This window comes from Prionailurus viverrinus, chromosome D2, assembly GCF_022837055.1.
Source record: "Prionailurus viverrinus isolate Anna chromosome D2, UM_Priviv_1.0, whole genome shotgun sequence".
Lineage (NCBI taxonomy): Eukaryota > Metazoa > Chordata > Mammalia > Carnivora > Felidae > Prionailurus > Prionailurus viverrinus.
In genome coordinates this window covers 34,781,245-34,796,193 of record NC_062571.1, presented here as the reverse complement: position 1 = coordinate 34,796,193, position 14,949 = coordinate 34,781,245, and the positions used below count along the sequence as shown (strand labels likewise).

Sequence of the window (14,949 nt, the reverse complement as noted above, 5' to 3'; positions counted from 1 at the left end):
TGGCTGTCACAGCTTCTCACACTTTCCTTATTTTTGATGACCATAACAGTTTTTTTTTAATGTTTATTTTGAAAGTGTGATTGCATACACGTCAGGGAGGGACAGAAAGAGAGGGAGAAAGAATCCCAAGCAGGCTCTGCACTGTCAGCATTGAGCCCGATGTGGGGCTCATCCCAGAAACTGTGAGATCATGACCTGAGCCAAAATCAAGAAGTGGACACTTAACTGACTGAGTCACCAAGGTCCCCCTTGACCTTGACAGTTTTGAGGAGTATTAGGGTGCTTCTCTGTTGGAATTTGCCTGATGCTGTTCTTTTTTTTTTTTTTTATTTAAAAAAAATTTTTTTTTTTCAACGTTTATTTATTTTTGGGACAGAGAGAGACAGAGCATGAACAGGGGAGGGGCAGAGAGAGAGGGAGACACAGAATCGGAAACAGGCTCCAGACTCTGAGCCATCAGCCCAGAGCCTGACGCGGGGCTCGAACTCACGGACCGCGAGTTCGTGACCTGGCTGAAGTCGGACGCTTAACCGACTGCGCCACCCAGGCGCCCCCTGATGCTATTCTTATAATTAGATTGAGGTTATGGGTTTTAAAGTGTGTTAACCTTAAAAATGAAAGAGTTTATTTTACCAGCAAAAATGGATTTATTTTGGAATAACAGAGAATTGCAATTCAGGCCATGCAAGCTATGGTAAAGCCATAGGCAAATCCCACAAACAAAGGAGAGGAACATTATTTTATGGAGAAAGAGGAAGTTGTGAGGGGTTGTTTGGAATGAAAGTCCATTGGAAAACTAGAGTTTAGGATGATTTTCCATTGGCTGAATTGCAGAGTTAGTAGATTTTTTGTAGGAGATACAATGTACATCTTTCTCTGTTGGGAACTATAATTAAGGATTTTTTCCTTATGGTGATTCTCTTGTTGGGTCTGTAATTGACAATTCTTACTGTAATTGACACTGAGTGGTGCAACTCTCCCTTACAGCCTACTCTTCTAGCATCCAGAGTGCACTTATTGAGGTGTCCCTTTATTAATTTTCACGGGTGGAGGATCCCAGAGATACAGTGGTATTCTCATCACATCATTTCAAGGGTATACATTATTGACATGATTTATCATTGTTGATAATGACCTTAATCACCTGGCTGAGGTTGTCAGGTTTCTCCACTAAAGGTACTGTCTTCCCTTCTTTCATGCTGTACTTTTTGGAGGGAGATCTCCATATACTTAAGGAGTGGGATTTATGGTCCCCATGCTTGCAGTTATATTTATATAAATTATTTGGAATTCTTATGCAAGGGAGATTTGTTCTCCATTTGTTTATTTAATCATTTCCGTATATCAGTGTGGACTCATAGATATTTATTTTTGTACTTTAGGCTATAATCAGATTTGGCTTTTGGGAGTTCATTTGGTTTGTCTCCTGTGTCCCTTTAATATACTTCTGTCACTTTAGGATTCTTGTTTTGTTTTTAGCATTTCCTTACTTTCTGACATTATAAGATGCTCAGGCTCATCTTGTATATTTCCTGTCCCAGTCCTGGAATTAGCCATTTCTTCACAGAACCTTGGTTTGTTTTATTGGAGAGTGGTATTAAAAACTAAGATTCTTGGCTTCAGGTGTGGTTTTTACAACTGGGGTGTCACTGATTCTAAGCACTCTCAGTTGACAAAGTAAGTAAATGTATGTGTATATGCATACATAAAAATATTTGTAGGTGTAATCATCTGTATTTTTATTAAGTTAAACACAAGTTAATATTCTAACTCTAATTCATTACCAAATGGAACATTTTATCCTTTTCTTCCTGCTTATCTGTAATTTCCCATTCCAAAAGTGAGAAACCTTCTACTGTCATTCATTTACCTAATTGTTCAGGTCCAGTAAACATGTGTAATGGTTTCAGAATTGTTAACCTGTACACCTGACGGAAACAGCTTCATTAGCAAGGGTACGATGCTAATGTGCAGTTCCGTGGGCTTTTAGTTTTACAGACTCCAGTAATTTTCAAAGTTTTTTACGTCAGTACCTTTGTTCAGTATCTTTGGTGAGGTTGTTTCATAGGTTTATGTATATATTTTTTAAAGTTTATTTATTTATTTTGAGAAAGAAAAAGAGAGCATGTGCAAGTGAGCAGGGGAGGGGCAGAAAGAGGGAGAGAGAGAGAGGATCCCAAGCAGGCTCTGAGCTGCCAGCACAGAGCCCAATGCAGGGTTTGAACCCACCAACCATGAGATCATGACCCAAGCTGAAACCAAGAACCATATGCCTAGCCAACTGAGCCACCCAGGTGCCCTGGTTTGTATATTTTTATTATGAAAAATTTTGGGGTACCTGGGTGGCTCAGTTGGCTAAGCGACTGACTCTTGATCTTGGCTAGGTCATGATCTCATGGTTTGTAGGATCAGGCCCCACATGGGGCTCTCCACTGACAGCACAGCACCTGCTTGGGGTTCTCTCTCACCTTCTCTCTCTACCCCTCCCATGCTCGTTCGTGCACATGCTGTCTCTCAAATAAATAATATAAGATTTATTATGGAAAATTTTGAACATATACAAAAATAAGGAGAGTATAGTGAGCCTCCATGTACCCATGACCAACTTCATGAAAATTATTGAATTTCTGAAATGAAATGAAAATTACTGACTTCATGGTCAATTGTATTTTATCTATACTCCCTCTTTACTAGTCAACATGTGATTATTTTGGTTTTGTTTTTTTTCAATATATGAAATTTATTGTCAGATTGCTTTCCATACAACACCCAGTGCTCATCCCAGAAGGTGCCCTCCTCAATACCCATCACCCACCCTCCCCTCCCTCCCGCCCCCCATCAACCCTCAGTTTGTTCTCAGTTTTTAAGAGTCTCTTATGCTTTGGCTCTCTCCCACTCTAACCTCTTTTTTTTTTTTTTTCCTTCCCCTCCCCCATGGGTTTCTGTTAAGTTTCTCAAGATCCACATAAGAGTGAAACCATATGGTATCTGTCTTTCTCTGTATGGCTTATTTCACTTAGCATCACACTCTCCAGTTCCATCCACGTTGCTACAAAGGGCCATATTTCATTCTTTCTCATTGCCATGTAGTATTCCATTGTGTATATAAAACACAATTTCTTTATCCATTCATCAGTTGATGGACATTTAGGCTCTTTCCATAATTTGGCTATTGTTGAGAGTGCTGCTATGAACATTGGGGTACAAGTGGCCCTATGCATCAGTACTCCTGTATCCCTTGGGTAAATTCCTAGCAGTGCTATTGCTGGGTCATAGGGTAGGTCTATTTTTAATTTTCTGAGGAACCTCCACACTGCTTTCCAGAGCAGCTGCAACATGTGATTATTTTGAAGTAAATCCTATACATATTATTTCCTCTGTAAATATTCCCAAATAAGACTTACCATAATTTAACCAGTCCCTATTGAAAGATACTTAGTTTTTATTACAAACAGTAGAACTATAAATATCCACTTACATTTATCCATTTACGTTATCCATTGACTGCAGGGTAAATTTCTAGAAGTTGAATTGCTGAAACAAATATATAAGCATTTAAAATTGAGAAATACTGCCAAAATTTTTTTATTCCTGTCAAGACTAAATGAAAATGTATCCTTCTCTGCATCCTCACCTACACTGATTTTATCCAACTTTTAAACATTTGGCAATATGAGATCTGAAAAATGATATGTATCTTTCTTTTTTAAAAAATGTTTTCTTAAAATTTATTTTGAGAGTGAGAGAGAGAAAGAGACAGAGACAGTATGAGCAGGGGAGGGGCAGAGAAAGAGAGAAAGAGAATCCCGAGTAGGCCTCATATTGTTAGCGCAGAGCCTGACACGGGGCTCAATCCCATGAGCTGTGAGATCATGACCTAAGCTGAAATCAAGAGTCAGTAGCTTAACTGACTGAGCCACCAAGGTGCCCGTTTTTGTTTTGCATTTTAAAAATTGGATAGGACATTTTTCCTGTCTTTATTGTCCTTTTTTTTTCCTTCTGTGAACTGCACATTTAAAGTCTTTGCTTGTTTAAGAAAAGGAAATAAATTGGGAAGCCTGGCTGGCTCAGTTAGTGGAGCATCTGGCTCTTGATCTTGGGTTCATGAGTTTGAGCCCCATGTTGGGCATGGAGCCTACTTAAAAAAAAAAAAAAAAAAAGAAAGGAAATAAATTGTCACAAAGGTGTGATTTCCTTTCCCAAACCATCATGTGCTGCCATGTCTCCCTTTTTCCCTGTTTCCAGTTTGTATCACCAACTCAGGAGTAGTACTTATGTCTCTTTTTTATTTTTTTAAATTTTATTATTTTTTAAAATTTACATCCAAATTAGTTAGCATATAGTGCAACAATGATTTCAGGAGTAGATTCCTTAGTGCCTCTTATCCATTTATCCCATCCCCTCCTCCCACAACCCCTCCAGTAACCCTCAGTTTATTCTCCATATTTATGAGTCTCTTCTGTTTTGTCTCCTTCCCTGTTTTTATATTATTTTTGTCTCCCTTTCCTTATGCTCATCTGTTTTGTCTCTTAAAGTCCTCATATGAGTGAAGTCATATGATATTTGTCTTTCTCTGACTAATTTCACTTAGCATAATACCCTCCAGTTCCATCTACGTAGTTGCAAATGGCAAGATTTCTTTTTTTTTTTTTGTGATTGCTGAGTAATACTCCATTGTGTATATATACCACATCTTCTTTATCTAGTCATCTATCAATGGACATTTGGGCTCTTTCCATACTTTGGCTATTGTGGATAGTGCTGCTATAAACATGGGGGTGCATGTGTCCCTTTGAAACAGCACATCTGTATCCTGTGGATAAATGCCTAGTAGTGCAATTGCTGGGTCATAGGGTAGTTCTATTTTTAGTTTTTTGAGGAACCTCCATGCTGTTTTCCAGAGTGGCTATACCAGCTTGCATTCCCAGTAGTACTTATGTCTCTTTAATGAAGGTAAATACCTGCCCTTCTTTTTTTTCCTTCTGCCCTTTTTTCACCCACCAAAGGTAGCTCTCTGTTTTCTGTGCGTCCTAGAAATAATCAAATTGTTTATCAAACAGATGGTTTTAAATCAGCTTCTGAGGGAGTACTCTAGGGAAATATGCCCAAGAAGCATCAGGAAGGATTTCTACAGACAGATGGGGGAATGTTTGTAATTGTTTAGCAATAAGTATGCCCAGCAAGTATCACTTCAGCCTGCTTTGTTCATCTGTTCAGTCTTTCCACATGAACAGAAGATATGTACTCTGACTTTTGCTGCTTGCCATTTTGATGGCATTTTCAGCCTTATTTTTGTCAAAGTGAATTATCTGTCTCCATCCATTTTGGACATATGTGTAATCAATAGTATTACTGTTGGTTTCTTGATGTAGGGAAAATAGTGATTGCATTCTGTCCTGAATTAAATGACAATGTCAGAGTGTAAGAATGTATGACAGACTGATTTTCTTTGCTTATGTATTCTTAAAAAACAGCTGTTCAAAATCTCATACACATAGAAATTGTTTGCCAAGCATTTGAAGCCATCTTGTTTTACCAGGTGGCAGCTGCTGCTGTTTGTTGGGACCTAATTTAAACCACAGACATGAAATAGTGTCCTTGTTTTTAAAAAGAGAAAGCATGATTTCTTGAAAAACATCTTTACGGAGATACAATTCACATACGAGACAAGTCACCCATTTAAAGTGTACAATTCAGTGGTTTTTTTTAAGTCTATTTATTTTGGGGGGAAGTGGGGCAGAGAGAGAGGAGAGACAGAGGATCCCAAGCAAATTCTGCACTCTCAGCGCAGAGCCTGAGGTAGAGCTCAATCCCAGGAACTGTGAGATCATGACTTGAACTGAAACCGAGTTGGATGCTTAACTCATGGAGCCACCCAGGCACCCCCAATAGTTTTTAATATATTTGCAGCATGGAACAACCATCACCACATCAATTTTAGAACATTTTTATCACCCCTAGAAGAAATGCTATACTTATTATAGTCACTTTCCATTTCCTTCACACCTCCTCTCAGCCCAATGCAGCTGCTTTCTGTCTCTATAATTTGCCTATTCTGAACATTTCATATAATTAGAATCATGAGATAAGAGGTCTTTTGTGATTGGCTTCTTTCACTTAGCATGCTTTCAATGTTCATATATGATTGTAGCATATATTAGTACTTCATTCTTTAAAAAAATTTTTTTCTAGTGTTTTTATTCTTGAGAGAGAGAGAGAGAGAGCGCACAAGCAGGGGAGGGGCAGAGAGAGAGGAAGACACAGAATCTGAAGCAGGCTCCAGGCTCTGAGCTGTCAGCACAGAGCCTGACATGGGGCTTGAACTCAAGAACTGTGAGACCATGACCTGAGCCGAAATCGGACGCTTAACCAACTGAGCCACCCAGGTGTCCAGTACTTCATTCTTATAATGGTTGGTTGAATACTGTACCATTGTATGAATGTACCACAATTTATCCATTCATTAGATGGTGTATATTTGGATTGTTTCTACTTTTTGGCTAGTATGAAAAACGCTACTATGAACATTCGTGTACGGGTTTTTTATTTTTTGAGAGAGAGAGAGAGAGCATGTGCATGTGTGTATGCGAGTGCATGCATGCGTGAGCAGGGTAGGGGCAGAGGGAGGGGGAGAGAGAGAATCTCAAGCAGACACCATACCCAGTGCGGAGCCTGACTTGGGGCTTAATCCTACCACTGTGAGACCTGAGCCGAAATCAAGAGTTGACACGTAACTGACTGAGCCACCCAGGCTCCCCTTCTAAAAGTTTTATAGTTTTAGCTCATTCATTTAGATATTTGACCACATTTTTGAATTTTGAATTTCCTTTTTTTTTGAAAATTTTTTATTCATTTTGAGAGAGAGCATGTGAGGGGCAGAGAGAGAGGGACAGAGGAAGAATCCCAAGCAGGTTCTGCACTGTCAGTAGGGCTGATGTGGGGTTCGAACTCACCAACTGTGAGACCATAACCTGAACTGAAATCAGGAGTTGGATGCTCAACTGACTGAACCACCCAGGTACCCCGACCCCATTTTATAAGAAATTTATTTATTTTGAGAGAGGGAGGGGCAGAGAGAAAGAGAGGGAGAGAGAATCCTAAGCAGGCTCCATGCTGTCAGCACAGAGTCCATTGTGGGCTCAGTCTCATGAACTGTGACTGAACCACCCAGGTGCCCCAGATATTTGACCCCATTTTGAATGTGCCATGTTTGTTTTTTTAGTATTTTATTTTTTTTAACTTTATTTTATCTTGAGAGAGAGAGAGAGAGAGAGAGAGAGAGAGAGAGAGAGAGAGAGAGAGAATCCCAGGTAGGCTCTGTGCTGTCAGCACAAAGCCTGACATGGGGCCCAATCTCATGAAACATGAGATCATGACCCAAGCTGAGATCAGGAGTCAGACGCTTAACTGACTGAGCCACCCAGGTGCCCCTGCTTTTTTAATATTTTAAAGAGAGTGAGAGAACACACATGCAAGCAGGGAAAGGGCAGAGAGAGAATGGGAGAAAGAGAATCCCAAGCAGGCTCTGCTCTGTCAGCACAGAGCCTGGTGCTGGACTTGATCCCACCACCCTGGGATCATGACCTGAGCCAAAATCAGGAGTCAGATGCTCAACTGACTGAGCCATCCAGGTGCTCTGATCCCATTTTAAGTTAATTTTTACATGTGGTGTGTGATAGGAGTCCAAGTTCATTCTCTTGCATATGGATATCCAGTTGCCTCAATGCCTTTTTTTTTTTTTTAATGTTTATTTATTTTTGAGAGAGAGACAGAGTGTGAATGGGGAAGGGGCAGAGAGAGGGAGACATAGAATCCAAAGCAGGCTCCAGGCTCTGAGCTGTCAGCACAGAGCCTGATGCGGGGCTCAAACCCACGAACTGTGAGATCATGACCTGGCCTAAGTCGGACGCTTAATCGACTGAGCCACCCAGGTGCCCCAATGCCTTTTTTTTTTTTTTAAGTAGGCTTCACAGCCAGCTTAGAGCCCAATACAAGGCTTGAACTCATGACCCTGACTGAGATCAAGACCTGAGCTGACATTGAGTCAGATGCTTAACCGACTAAGCCACCCAGGTGCCCCTCAGGGCCATCAAATATTTTTTTTATTGGGGTGCCTGGGTGGCTCAGTTGGTTAAGCATCTGACTTTGGCTTAGGTCATGATCTCATGGTTCCTGGGTTTGAGCCTCACGTTGGGCTGTGTTATGCTTAAAGCTCAGAGCTTGGAGCCTGCTTCAGATTCTGTGTTTCCCTCTCTCTGCCCCTTTCCCACTGTGTTCTCTCTCTCAAAAATAAATAAACATTTAAAATTAAAAAAAAATAAAAATTTATATATAGAGAGAGAGTGAGCAGCAGAGGCGGTCAGAGGGAGAGAAAGAAAGAATCTTAAGTAGGCTCTGTGCTCAACATGGAGCCTAATGTGGGGCTCCATCCCACGACCCTGGGATCATGACTTGAGACAAAATTGAGAGTTGGATGCTCAACTGACTTAGCCACTCAAGCATCCCTCAATGCCATTTTTTAATGAGACTATTCTTTCCTCATTGAATTGTCCTGGCACAGTTTTGTGATATTTAAGGTTCAGTCGGACATGGGGAAAATTTTACCATGTACATCCTAACACATTTTTTGTAACTCCACCCCAAATCAGTTTAAGTTTGCTGAAGTATGGTGGAAATCTCAGAGGCTTTCACTACTGTTAGGGAAGACAAAAAACCATTCAGGAAACAATATTGCAAAAAATAGAAATTATGCTGTTGACAGTTTACCATAACTGTAAACTCAATTTGGTTCTTTTGTTGTTGTTTCCTTTAAAAAATATTTTTAACATTTATTAAACACAGCCAGAGTGTGGGCAGGGAGGGGCAGAGAGAGAGAGTGGGAGACACAGAATCTGAAGCAGGTTCCAGACTGCTCAAACTAGTGAACTGTGAGATCATGACCTGGGCCCAAGTCGGAGGCTCAACCAACTGAGCCACTCAGGTGCCTCTCTTTTCCTTTTATTTGAGTATAGTTGATATATAATGTTACATTAGTTTCAGGTGCATAACTTAGTGATTTAACAAGTTTTCACCACAAGTGTAGCTACCGTTTGTCCCATTACATCGCTATTACAGTATCATTGACTATATTCCTTATGCTGTGCCTTTTATTGCTGTGACTTATTCATTCCATTACTGAAAGTCTCCCTCTTCCCTTCATACATTTTGCTTCCCTTCCCAGCAACCATTAGTTTGTTCTCTGTATTTATAGGTCTGGTTCTGCTTTTTGTTAATTCATTTTTTTAAAGATTCCACTTATTAGTGGAATCATATGGTATTTGTCTTTCTCAGTTGTATTTCATTTAGCATAATACCCTCTAGGTCCATCCATTTTGTCTCAGATGGCACAACCTCATATTTTTTATGGTCATGTAATATTCCAGTGTGTGTGTGTGTGTGTGTGTGTGTGTGTGTGTGTGTGTGTGTATACACCACATTTTCCTTATCCATTCACCTGTTGATGGACACAGGTTGCTTCTATATCTTGGCTATTGTAAATAATGCTGCAGTAAACATGGGGTTGCATGTATCTTTTCAAATTAGTCTTTTTCTTTTCTTTGGGTAAATGCCCAATAGTGAAATTATTGGAAAATAATGGTTCAATTTGTTTCTTAAAGGCTTTTAAGGAGATACCTTCTATTTCAGCACACAGTCATTTCAGAGACAAAGGGAGGTGTTATCAGAACCAGGAGCAAATTGCTCTTCAGTTTATTCCCCATTTTAGTTTTTTTATAATTGTTTATCTATTTTGAGAGAAGACAGTGTGAGCAAAGGAGGGACAGAGAGAGACACGTACACACACAGAACCTGAAGCAGACTCCAGGCTCTGAGCTGTCAGCACAGAGCCCAATGCGGGGCTTGAACCCACAAACCACGAGATCATGACCTGAGGCAAAATTGGACGCTCAACCGACTGAGCCACCCAGGCACCCCAGTTCCCCATTTTAGTTTGTGACATCCTGGACTTTTGACACTGTCACCACTTGTCCCTTACTCCTCTTGTGTGTCTGCCCCAAATCTTCACAGATTTGGAGTAAGAACACTAGAAGAAAGAGCTCTAGAAGTGATTGTGTTGTCTAAGGATTTGAAGAGGTTTAGAATAAGAATACAGCAGGTGAACATGAGAAAAATACAGGATTAGGGATCAGATATGGTTTGAGAAAATTGGAGGGAGAGTCTTAGTATAGAAGCATCATAACTAGACCTGAGTGGCTTCCTCTATTTGCAGAAGTAGTAAGTTCAAAATCTGTGTGGTCTGATAAGATCACCTGAATTTATCTTCTCTGGAACAGGAATAGGCTACCAACGTAACTTTTACTGGCATTCAATATTTAGTCAACTTTCTTCCCCATCATCATTTTCTTCTTTTTTGATTATACCTTAAACTAGCAGGTTTAAGGTTTAAAAGAGAATGACAGATTCGTATTTTTTACTGTTTGCTCTGAGACTAGAATTAGGTGATGCCTATAGTGCACTTGAAAGATATTTCACATTCTTGCTGCTCTCTAGGAGCTTTCAGTCTATTTTGAGAAAATTTAAGTCCTTGTTCTAGAGATATGTTGGCTAATATTCATAATGACAATGCTATTTGAGGTAATTTTTATTTTTATTTATTTTTTCAACGTTTATTTATTTTTGGGACAGAGAGAGACAGAGCATGAATGGGGGAGGGGCAGAGAGAGAGGGAGACACAGAATCGGAAACAGGCTCCAGGCTCTGAGCCATCAGCCCAGAGCCCGATGCGGGGCTCGAACTCACAGACCGCGAGATCGTGACCTGGCTGAAGTCGGACGCTTAACCGACTGCGCCACCCAGGCGCCCCTGAGGTAATTTTTAGAAAGATGCAAGATGTAATTTAATATATGAATTTAAATAATGATGATATTATAACAACAGAGACCCAAATAATGGGTCCCTGACTGACTTTCCTCTTTTTTAGAGTCCATTTGTGTTAAAAATACACAGAAGTTTTCTTGGATGGTTTTACTGCTTAGGACTATGCTTAACAGCCAAAGTTTCTCTCAAATGTGTCCTTAAGATTAGTTTTTTTTTTTTTATCTCTTTCTTGTCTGCAGTAATACCTCTTCTCAATAATGTGTACCTGAGTGAAATAACCAGATATTGAAGGTATACACACTACTTACCAACGATGTGAATAAATCTCAGAATAAAACTAGAGGGACACATGGGTGGCTCAGTCAGTTGTGTGTCCGACTCTTCACTTTGGCTCAGGGCATGATTTCACTGTTTGTGGGTTTGAGCCCTTTGTTGGGCACTGGGCTGACAGTGCCAAGCCTGCTTGGAATTCTCTCTCTCTCTCTCTCTCTCTCTCTCTCTCTCTCTGTCTCTGCCCCTCCCCCACTCGTGCACCCATGCATGCGCTCTCTCTCTCTCAAAATAAATAAAAAATAAATAAACTAAAAAAAAACCACTAGATACAAATCAAATGTATAGATTCTCTTGTTATCCATTGATTTTCCAGTATATTCTTCCATACAACATAGAGTCAAAAAGCTAGAATATTTTTTCTTGTGTTCCTTGTTAACTAAGATCAAGTTCATTTCTTAGTTTCATTTTCCATAACTCCAGTTTAACAGCTTTGTATTAAGCTGTTTTTTTTTTTTCTTTTCCTGTCAGCATATAGCCTAGGGATCAAATGCTACTGTTTTTATGGGCTTCCACTTGATATAAAGCAGTCTCTACCCTGCTGCTTCCTATGTCAATCCTCCATAGTTTATTTAAAAGTTCACAGACTTCCTCACTACCCTCTGGAGTGCTAGAATCAAGAGGCTTTTATTTTACAGTTTGGCTTCTCTGGAGCCACTCAGCTCTTGCCTTTACTGCCAACATCAGCATTATCGTTAGCATCTCAGGAATAAAAACCAACAAAAATGGTTTTGCTTTGGGGTTACTTCAGGAGGAGTCACCTTGGTTTTTCTTAGAGCAATTGTTTCTTTTATGACTTTAAGAGAAGCAAAATGTTCTTTCATTAAATTGAACATTCTGCTGTACCCTATCCTGCCTGCTAGTGGAGACCGATTATGAAAAGTTGTGGGATCAGACCAAGAGGGACTTTTTAGCCTGTGTTCTTCCATTGACTCCTGCCCCCCATTTCTCTTGATTGCTTTGTCCACATCTTAGAGGTAGTTCCTCCCTGCTCATGATATTTATATGTTTTTTTCCTGAGGTGTTTGTTTATTATGGTCAAAGGTAGGCTATTATGTGTAACACTCCTTACATAGTACTTGAACAATATGACAAGTTTTGTTGAGGCACAGTTTTACAAAGTACTATTGTAGCAAAAGTCATCCAGCTTTAGGATCCCTGGACATTTACACATGACATCTGAAACCATATATATCACTCTCCCTCTTGACCTAGCAATCATGCTCACAAAAACTTTCCTACAGGCAGTCTGGCACTTAAATAGCAGAAACCTGTAGTTACTCAATTTATTTTAGGTGGAGAGGCCCAGTGGTTGGCGGAGAGTTGTCTCTGTTATGTGAGACAGAACCTCTTGTGCTGTCTTGAAAAGGAATTAAGAAATGTCAAAAAATAACTTAGACAAGGTGGAGTATAATGATATAGGAGAGTTTTATGTGAATTATTTTCTGAGGGGTTTCAAAAGAGATTGTAATCTGTTAGGGTGAGATTTTCCTGTGGATCACCTCCCTTGCCTGGCTAATATATGTAAAGTTATTTATCTGGTTAAATTGTAACCAGGGTTGAAGATTTGTTAACTCTGCCCCAGTACTCTAGTTTATTTGATTAGTCCCACAACAAATGTATAACCATCACTGAATGACTTGATTAGAGAGCTTGGCATTGTTATTTGTACATTCTTTCTTTGCAGTTAGCACTGATTAGTAGAAAGCCTATGTTTCACACTTTGAAATGACATCTCCACCCCCACCTACCACTAGGAGACCTGTTAGAATACTAATGGTTAGCAAAAGAACAACAGTATCTTTTTTTTTTAATTTGGGTACGCTTCCTGCTGTGAAAGGAATACTTTAGTGTATTGTTAAAATGTAAGAGCTTAATTAGTTTTGGGCAGTGCCTGAATATGTTTAATTTTACTAATAAATCTTAATTAAATCTTTTTATAAGTCAACTCATATATTTTTTTGCAAATTATAGAAGAAATACAGCAGACCTTCATATATGGCAGGGATTCTGCTGATGAATTTTTTTTTAATCAGTATGCTTATAAAACAACAACTTTCAATAAAGCTGTTTTATAACTGGGAGTAATAACATAGAAGGGTGTGTGTTGGTCCTCTGGGGCCTTTGTGCCCTGCCTGCAAATGTAAGTTCTGGGCTGACTGATCACATGCTTAGGGGCAGGACTCTGCCTGCTGTTTGTTCTTGGTGACATAACTTGGCCTCTTCCCTGAGAGAGGGGTGGAGATCTTTCACTGTCTTTGCCTTTGGTTTTGGGAACCTTTGAGATCCCAAGGATTTTAAAATTGATTCTGGAATTCAATTAACTGGTCAGTTCACACAATAACTTTCTTTAAGAGAGTCTTGTTTAAGGAGGAGTTTTGCAGGTCTTGGAATTCTGAATTAAGGATTTAAACAGTAACATTGTTTTGGTAATACAAATGTGTCTTCTTCTAGTGCTCCTTTTGACTGTACTGCAAAGGAATGTTTTTTAGGGCTGGCCCTCCGTTTGGAAGCAGCTGCTATCCTGCAAACCTTATTGTTACACTGCTGACCTTTGTCATCAGGAATGCCCCTAGAGAAAACAGTCTCCTAATTGTTTTTCTTAAGCCTCTATGAAGTTTGAGATATGTCCTTTCAAGTTATTTGTGGTTACTTTCTTAAGTTTACCTTGTTTACATTTAATTGGAGGCTCCATCTTTTTAGCTTTATCATGAATTGTCAGTTCTGAGCTCCTGGTAGGTGGTAAAAAGAATTGCCCTTCCCCTGTTATCCTGTTCTGCAGGAAGCCTTTGTGGTTTAGATTCACAGTTTCCCATTGTTGCTAGCTGCAGTTGTCTCCTCCCTCCCATACCCTTCCCTCCCCACACCTCTAGCTCTTTCCTTGACCCTCCTCATTTCTCCATCCTTTACCCCACAGACGCCCTTGGAATTGCTGGAGGTTGAGCGTGCTGTCTGGTGAGTATTGTGCTTGTGGCAAAACTGAGTGGATGGAGGGATACAGTCTTTGTGTCTGGTCAGTCTTTGTGAAGTGTTGCTCTGAATAGCAAAGGTTTAAACTTTGAAATTGAGGGTGTTGAACTCTCTTTACTTTTAGAAGGGCTTCTGGGTTTTTTGTTTTTGTTTTTGTTTTTTGTTTTGTTTTTGTTTTTTTACTCTTCTCTGTTTCAATTAAAGCTTTGGAAATTTGATGTTTATTACTGGTTAAAAAAAATTCTCATAGATTTTCTTGAGCTCATTAAGATTAAAGCAAGTGTTACAGGTTTAGTATTTTAAATTCCCTTCAAATAGAAGGTTATTTGTGATTTTTTAAATATTTTCAGTATTAATATATTGATAAAAGTAATAACAAAGAAAAGATCTGTTTTGTGGATAAGCTGGAAAGTAGTATTTGCTTCCAGAAGCAGAATAATTCTTTTTTCCTCTCAGCAGAATGTTTTTGGCAAAATTCACTATAGATTATAGTAATATGTTGTTAATTCTGGGAAATGGTTTGCTGAGTACTTCAGGATAACAGATGATTCTGGGAATTATTTTTTTGGAAAGTTAGATTTGTTCATTAGTTGCTGCTCACTTGAGGTGTGAGATCTATAATCCTTTTGAAAGTAAAATATTTAATATTTGGTGTTCACATTGAGTCAGATATCACTTTCATAAAGGGCTTTTTATTTCTTTGGATTGTATTGATCCTCAGCTAAGAAGCTGTACATGTGCACACCTTTAGTTCTCCGAAAGTATTGCTAATTA

General features: G+C 39.3%; 1 protein-coding gene across 12 annotated transcripts in view; it reads left to right on the top strand.

The window, feature by feature from the left end:
- USP54 (ubiquitin specific peptidase 54) overlaps positions 1 to 14,949 on the top strand; it is a 135,423-nt gene that overhangs the window by 36,891 nt on the left and 83,583 nt on the right. For 7 of the 12 annotated variants that reach the window (XM_047825280.1, XM_047825278.1, XM_047825277.1 and 4 more), the window contains exon 2: positions 14,123 to 14,160. The exons of 4 other annotated variants lie outside the window; for them this stretch is intronic. The gene's annotated coding sequence lies outside the window, so the exon portion shown is untranslated. Of the gene's footprint in view, positions 1 to 13,488; positions 13,533 to 14,122; positions 14,161 to 14,949 lie in introns of those variants that run through there. One more of the 12 variants, XM_047825273.1, reaches the window with a different exon arrangement.